This window comes from Dasypus novemcinctus, chromosome 4, assembly GCF_030445035.2.
Source record: "Dasypus novemcinctus isolate mDasNov1 chromosome 4, mDasNov1.1.hap2, whole genome shotgun sequence".
NCBI lineage: Eukaryota > Metazoa > Chordata > Mammalia > Cingulata > Dasypodidae > Dasypus > Dasypus novemcinctus.
In genome coordinates this window covers 111,041,573-111,049,673 of record NC_080676.1, presented here as the reverse complement: position 1 = coordinate 111,049,673, position 8,101 = coordinate 111,041,573, and the positions used below count along the sequence as shown (strand labels likewise).

At 36.6% G+C, this 8,101-nt stretch overlaps 1 pseudogene; it reads left to right on the top strand.

The window, feature by feature from the left end:
* Window positions 1-977: 977 nt before the first annotated feature.
* On the top strand, window positions 978-2,393 carry LOC101437587 (heterogeneous nuclear ribonucleoprotein K-like; annotated as a pseudogene).
* Window positions 2,394-8,101: the final 5,708 nt, after the last annotated feature.

Sequence of the window (8,101 nt, the reverse complement as noted above, 5' to 3'; positions counted from 1 at the left end):
AGAAATGAACATTTAATTACAAAAAGTGTGGATGAGGGGCGACGGGGGCTTGCGCTGGTTCTCTGTCCAGCTTTTTTTTTTTTTTTGTATTTATTTTTTTTCTTTTTTTTTTTAATTGACTTTGTAATAATATTACATTAAAAATATATATATGAGGTCCCATTCAACTCCACCACCCCCACCCCACCTCTCCCCCGCCCCAGCAACACTCATTCCCATCATCATGACACATCCATTGCATTTGGTAAGTACATCTTTGGGCACCTCTGCACCTCATGGTCAATGGTCCACATCATGGCCCATACTCTCCCCCATTCCATCCAGTGGGCCCTGTGAGGATTTACAATGTCCGGTGATTGCTCCTGGAGCACCATCCAGGGCAGCTCCATGTCCCAAAGACGCCTCCACCTCTCATCTCTTCCTGCCTTTCCCCATACCCATCAGCCACCACGTCCACTTTTCCCAATCCAATGCCACCTTTTCTATGTGGACATTGGATTGGTTGTGTCCATTGCACCTCTATGTCAAGAGGAGGCTCAGATTCCACATGGATGCTGGATGCAATCCTCCCACTTTCAGTTGTAATCACTCTAGGCTCCATGGTGTGGTGGTTGTCCTTCTTCAACTCCATCTTAGCTGAGTGGGGTGAGTCCAATAAATCAGATTGTAGGTGCTGGAGTCTGTTGAGGCTCAGGACCTGGCTATCACATTGTCAGTCCAGAGATTCAAATCCCCTAAATATATCTTAAACCCCAACACTAACTGCAACTCCAGCACATTAGCATGAAAGTCTTATGAAGAGAGATCCCATCTGTCCAGCTTTGACCCACTGCGGCGGCTCTGAGCTAAAAGGACCGCCGCCTCGCGCAGCTACAGCAGCCACTAGGGTGTCAGTTGTTGGTCCCGCCCCAAACGCCTCTGTTCTGCTCTGCAGGGACATATAATAACGGATTGGTGTGTCCCTTTAATACAAGAAAATGGAAACTGAACAGGCGGAGGAAATTTTCCCCAATGGTGAATTTGGTAAACGTCCTGCAGAAGACATGGAAGAGGAATAGCATTTAAATGATCTAGAAACACTGATGAGATGGTTGAGCTACGTATTCTGCTTCAGAGCAAGAACGCTGGGGTCAGTGATTGGAAAAGGAGGCAAGAATATTAAGGCTCTCCGGACGGACTACAATGCCAGTGTTTCAGTCCCAGACAGCAGTGACCTCAAGAGCATATTGAATATTAGTGCTGATATTGAAACAATTGGAGAAATTCTGAAGAAAATTATCCCTACCTTGGAAGAGGGCCTGCAGTTGCCATCACCCACTGCAACCAGCCAGCTCCCACTCAGATCTGATGCTGTGGGATGCTTAAATTATCAACACTGTAAAGGAAGCGACTTTGACAAGAAACTATCGATTCATCAGAGTCTGGCAAAAGGAATTTTGGGGGTCAAAGGTGCTAAAATCAAAGAACTTCGAGAAAACGTGCATGCAGACAACAATCAAGCATTTCCAGGAATGCTGTCCACATTCTACTGACAGAGTCGTCCTCATTGGAGGAAAGGCTGATAGGGTTGTAGAATGCATAAAGATCATCCTTGATCTTATATCTGAGTCTCCCATCAAAGGATGTGCACAGCCTCATGACCCCAATTTTTATGATGAAACCTATGATTATGGTAGCTTTACAATGATGTCTGATGACTGCCGTGGACATCTCTTGGGATTTCCTATGCCGGGAAGAGGTGGTTTTGACAGAATGCCTCCTGGTCGTGGTGGGCGTCCAATGCCTCCATCTAGAAGAGACTATGATGATATGAGCCCTCGTCAAGGACCTCCTCTTCCTCCTCCAGGACGAGGTGACTGGGGTATCAGCAGAGCTAGGAATCTTCCTCTTCCATCACCACCACTACCTAGAGGAGGAGACCTAATGGCTTATGACAGAAGAGGTAGACCTGGAGACCATTATGATGGCATGGTTGGATTCAGTGCTGACACAACTTGGGGCTCTGCAATAGACATATGGAGCCCATCAGAATGGCAGATGGCTTATGAACCACAGGGTGGCTCTGGGTATGATTATTTCTATGCAGTGGTTCATGGCTAATATGGTGATCTTGGTGGACCTATTATTACTACACAAGTAACTATTCCCAAAGATCTGGCTGTATCTATTATTGAGAAAGGTGGTCAGCAGATTAAACAAATCCATCATGAGTCAGGAGCTTCAACCAAATTAATGAGCCTTTAGAAGGATCTGAAGATGGGATCCTTACCATTACACGACACAGGACCAGATACAGAATGCTCCGTATTTGCTGCAGAACAATGTGAAGCAGTATGCAGATGTTGAAGGATTCTAATGCAAGTTGTTTTTTCTTTTGTATAGTGTGAAGCAGTATTCTGGAAGTTTTTCTAAGACTAGTGAATAACTGAAGGAGTCCTGCATTTTTTATCTATTTCTGTTTAAAAATAGTCAACATTCTTCTGCTTCGTAGGTGTTCTGCATCTGAGGTATAGTAAAATATTTGCTGTTCACCAGATGTAATGTTTTAGTTCTTTTCAAACAGGGTGGGGGGTGGGAAGGATGTGCAAAAAACTAATACTGAAATTTTGAAACAGCAGCAGTGAATTTTTTTTGTTCATTGTTGGTGGTAAAGATTCCCCCCATGTAATTATTGTGAACACCTTGCTTTGTGGTCACTGTAACATTTGGGACATAGGGGGTGGAGGGGGCGGTGTGAGACAGAGAGGAAGAGTACCAATAGTCCACATGTCCTTGGCATCTACTCAGGGCAGTGTGTAAAATGTAATCCTCTTTTGTAAGAAATGTTTTATGATTTTTAAAATAAATTTAGTTAACCTATTTTGGGTGGTCATTTTTCTTTTTAAGATAATCATTTTTCAAAGGGCTAAATTCTTCCACCCCACCCCTAAACTAAACACTAAGTTTGATTTTCAGTTCCTCTCTTGGATATAAGTGCATCTCTTCTTGAACATAGGCAAAATATATTGGCAAATTCAGTTCAGTTGATTTGATGGTTTGAAAGTTCACTGTTTGGAAAGATATATTCATGTTTATAATAATTTGGGGGTTTTTATTTGTTTTGTAAATCTTTGCCCCCTATTTTGCAACAGTTTTCTATGTTACTAATTGTGAAGAACCAAGGTGGGGAGCAGTGCTACAAATTGAATAATGGTATAAGCATATACCAAAAAGCCTGATGGGCAGCAATTTTTTTATGGAAGTGACTGAATAAATTCTGATTATTTTTATTAGATTATTTCTCACCTAGACTTCAACTGTCAACCTGCTAGTGTCTTATTAGTCAAACTTTGTAAAATATATTTATATATATATTTTCTTGTTTTTCTGTTGTAGGCAAAATGAAAGAAAAAGATGTATCATTTTCTCTGTTGTATGTTGGATTACGTAGGAAACATTTGTGAACAGTGCAAAACAAAGATGAAAAGAAGTTCCTATGGATGTTTTGTGTAGTTTTTTAGCATTTGCATTGATAGTTAAAAGTTCACTTCCAAATAAATAAAACTCCCATGATCCTAAAAAAAAAAATTTGAATTTTAAATGTATATTGATAACTGAATGAAGTCAATCAGAGAAGACAGTGTACTATATTTTTCCAATTACATGGAATTCTGAAAACTTAAAACTATAGGTAAGTAAAATGATCAGGGATTGAATATGCAGCATATAGGGGATGTTTAGAAGACAGTAAAACTATACAATATTTTAATGGTGGATATATGACATGCATTTATCAAAGTTTATAGAATCTTATAGCACATGAATGAACTTTATGCAAATACATGCAAATTTTGAGATTAGGTGATTCCAGGATGGATATCAGAATGTGAAAAAAAAATCTAAATGTATAATGGCTATATGACACAGCTGGGAATGGGGAAGATGCTACCTAAGTAAATTTAGAAAGGAATGGAGTACATAAGCACTGTACTGCATTTGAAAAAGGTGTTTCCCTTAGGAAAACAATTATCATACTGCTGGTCATGCATACTTGAATTGAACAAATGAGTAAATGGGTGTTTAATTATTAAACACAATCTTCAACTACTTCCAAAATTATTTTTCTACATTCCCAACATTATTTTCAGCTGTCCTCCAACTAACATTAATCTTGCTTGGCTACTCATGTAAGCCGCAATCACATCCATAAATGAAGTGTTTGTTACATTCAATATGATATGCTACCATCAAGGTCAACCATTAATACATATTTACATTTCACCTTATTAAACATTCTACATATATCCAACATTTTTTCCACTTTCTTATCCCACATTCCATCTCCCACCAACCTACACTTCTCAGTCCAACTCCACAAGTCAACTTATTGTATTTAGTTCATATCGGAGAGACCATAAAATATTTGTGCTTTTGTGTCTGATATTTCACTCGACATAATATCCTTTAGGTACCTCCATGTGGTCATGTGCTTCGCCAGTGGATTCCTACTTAGAGCTGAGTAATATTCCATCTTATGACTATAAAACATCTTGATTATCCATTCATTGGTTCATGGATGCTTAGATTGTTTCCATCTTGTAGCAACTATTAATAATGCCACTCTGAGCACAGGTGTGTGAAATATCTGTTTGCATCCTTGCTTTCAGTGCTTCTGAATATATTCCTAGTAGCAGGAATGCTGTATTATCTGGCAGTTTTATATTTAGTTTCCTGAGGAAACATCAGATCATCTTCCACAGAGGCTGTGCCATTTTACGTCTCTCCAAAAGTGAAGGAGTGTTCCTATTTCTCCATATCCTCTCCACAAGTTACACTTGTAACTTTCTACTTATTTAAAATAATGGCTATTCTGTATCGTGTGAAATGATATCTTATTGTAGTTTTGATCTGCATTTCCCTAATCGCCAATGATGTTGAGCATCTTTTCATGTGTCTTTTGGTCATTTGTATTTCCATGTCAGAAAAATGTCTGTTCAATTCTTTTGTCCATTTTTTTAGTTAGGTTGTGTTGTCTTTTGTTGTTAGGTTGTGTGATCTTTTTACATAACATGGAGATCAAGCTCTTATCAGATATGGTTTCCAAAGATTTTTTTTCCCATTGAGTAGGTTGCGTTTTACTTCCGTGCACATCCTTGTCTTATTCCTGATATCAGTGGGAAAGCTTTCAGTCTTTCAGCATTGTGTACAATGTTTTCATATAGGCACTTTATCATACTCAGAAAGTTTCCTTCTATTTCTATCTTTTGGAGTATTTTTATCAAGAAAGGATGTTGTATTTTATCAAATGCCTTTTCTGCATTAATTCAAATGATCATGTGATTTTTCTTCTTCAATTTATTAATGTAGTGTATTACACACTGATTAATTTTCTTATGTTGAACCAACTTTGCATACCTGGTATAAAGCCCATTTCATCATGGTGTATATTTTTTATGGATTTTTGCACCCATATTCATTAAAGAAATTGGTCTGTATTATTTCTCTTTTCATCATATCATTATTTAGCTTTGGTATCAGGGTGAAGTTAGCTTCATAGAATGAGTTTGATCACATTCCTTCCCATTCAAATTTTTGGAAAAGTTTAAGCAAAATCATTATTAGATGTTCTTTAAATGATTGTTAGGATTCACCTGCGAAGACATCTAGTCCTGGACTTTTCATTTTGGGGAGGTTTCATTTTTGATAACTGTTTCAATTTCTTTACTTTTTTTAAACAAATCAATTTTATTGATACATAATAATAGAGCACAAATCCAACCAAATTGTACAATCAATAGTATTCAGTGTAATCACATATTTGTGCATTCATCACTTCAATCATTCTTAAAGAACTTTCATTATACCAATAATATTTAACAAAAAAAAAAAACAAGCAAAACTGTCACTTCTCAATCTCTCTATGCTTCCTCCACCATAAAGAGTTGCTATTCTTTTTCTTTCTCTCTAGTATATTGTATTTATATTTTGTAAAAACAGTCATATATGCAATATCACCCATATTCATGTTTTACATGAGGTTTTACCCTCATATACAGTCCCATGTTACAATTTTTAGCTCTCCTTCTAGTAATATAAATATCCTTAGACTTTACCTTTCAACCAATGTCATACCGAAATATCAGCTCTGCTTTTCATAAACAGGATGGTCTACTCTCAACATGTAATTTCCTTTCCAAAGATTTACAAACAACCTTTTAACCAACTCTGCACAGATTAACCATCAGCTTTCCATCTCTACTCTTAATCTATTTTCTGGTGATGTATATTCTAATCATTAATTCTATGAGTTTATGTTATATATTTAGTTCATAATAGTGCAATCATACAGTATTTGTCCTTTTGTTTCTGACTTGCGTCACTCAACATAATGCCTTACAGGTTCGTCCATTTTATCATATGCTTCATTTCTTCTTACTGCTGGATAATATCCCACCATGTGTATACAACAGTTTGTTTATCCACCCATCAGTTGATGGACACCTGGGTTGTTTCCAACTTTTGGCTATTGTGAATAATACTGCTCTGAACAATGGCGTCCAGATATCTACTTGTGCCACTGCTTTCAGTACTTCTGGATATATACCTAGTAATGGTATTGCCAGGTCACATGGCAAGTCTATATTCAACTTCCTTGGGAACTGCCTAACAGTCCTCCATAGTGGTTGTACCATTCTACATTCCCTCCAACAGTGAGTAAGTGTTCCTATCTCCCCATATCCTCCCCAGCATTTAAAGTTTTCTAAGTTTTTAATAGTGGCCAGTCTAATGGGTATGAAATGATATTTCAATGTAGTTTTAATTTGCATTTCCCTAATGGTTCATTAACATAACATAACAATATTGAACATTTTCTCATGTATTTCTTTGCCATTTATATTTCTCCCTTGGACAACTGTCCTTTCAAGTCTTTGGTTCATTTTTTAATTGGGTAGTTTGTCTTTTTATTGTTGGATTGTATGATCTCTCTATATATCATGGATATTAGACCCTTAGCAGATATGTGAGTGCTAAATATTTTCTCCCATTGAATTGGCTGCATTTTCATCCTTTTGACAAAATCCTTTGAGGTGCAAAAGCATTTAATTTGAGGCGGTCCCATTTATCTATTTTTTGCTTTTGTTGCTCCTGCTTTGGGTGTAAGGTTTAAGAAACTACCACCTACCACAAGATCTTGAATATGTTTTCTTACATTTTATTCTAAGAGGTTTATGGGTATTGCCTTAATATTTACATCCTTGATCCATTTTGAATTAATTTTTGTATAAGTTACGAGATGGGGTTTTCTTTCTTTCTTTTAGATATGTCTATCCAGTTCTCCCAGCACCATTTATAGAATAGACTGTTCTGGCCCAGTGGGTGGATTAAGAGACTTGTCAAAAATCACTTAACTGTAGATTTTGGGGGACATTTCTGAGTTTGCAATATGGTTCCATTGGTCAATCTGTCTTTATGTCAGTACCATGTAATTTTTTTCCACTGTAGCTAAGTAATATCCTTGAAGTGAGAGTCTTCCAACTTCATTCTACTTTTTAAAGGCATTTTTGGCTATTTCAGACCCCTTCCAAATAAATTTGATTATTGGCTTTTTTATTTCTGCAAAAAAGGTTTTGGGGATTTTTATTGGAATTGCATTGAATCTGTAAATCAGTTTGGGTAGAATTGACATATCAAAGATATTTAGTTTTCCAGTCCATGGACACAGAATGTCCTTGCATTTATTTAAGTCTTTTGTGGTTTCTTTCAGCAATTTTTTTACTTTTCTGAATATAGGTCCTTTACATCCTTGCTTAAGTTTATTCCTAAATATATGACTGTTTTATTTGTTATTTTAAATGAAATTTTTTCTGCTTTTATCCTCGAATTGCATATCAGTAGTATATAGAAATGCTATTGATCTTTGCATATTAGTCTTGTATCGTGTCACACTACTGAAATTTTCTATTAATTCTAGAAGATTTGTTATGGATTTTTTCAGGATTTTCTAGATATAGGTTCATATCATTAGCAAATAGTGAAAGTTTTATTTCTTCCTTTCCTATTTGGGTGCTTTTTATTTCTTTGCCTAACCTAATTGCTGTATCTAGAACTTCTAGCACAATAC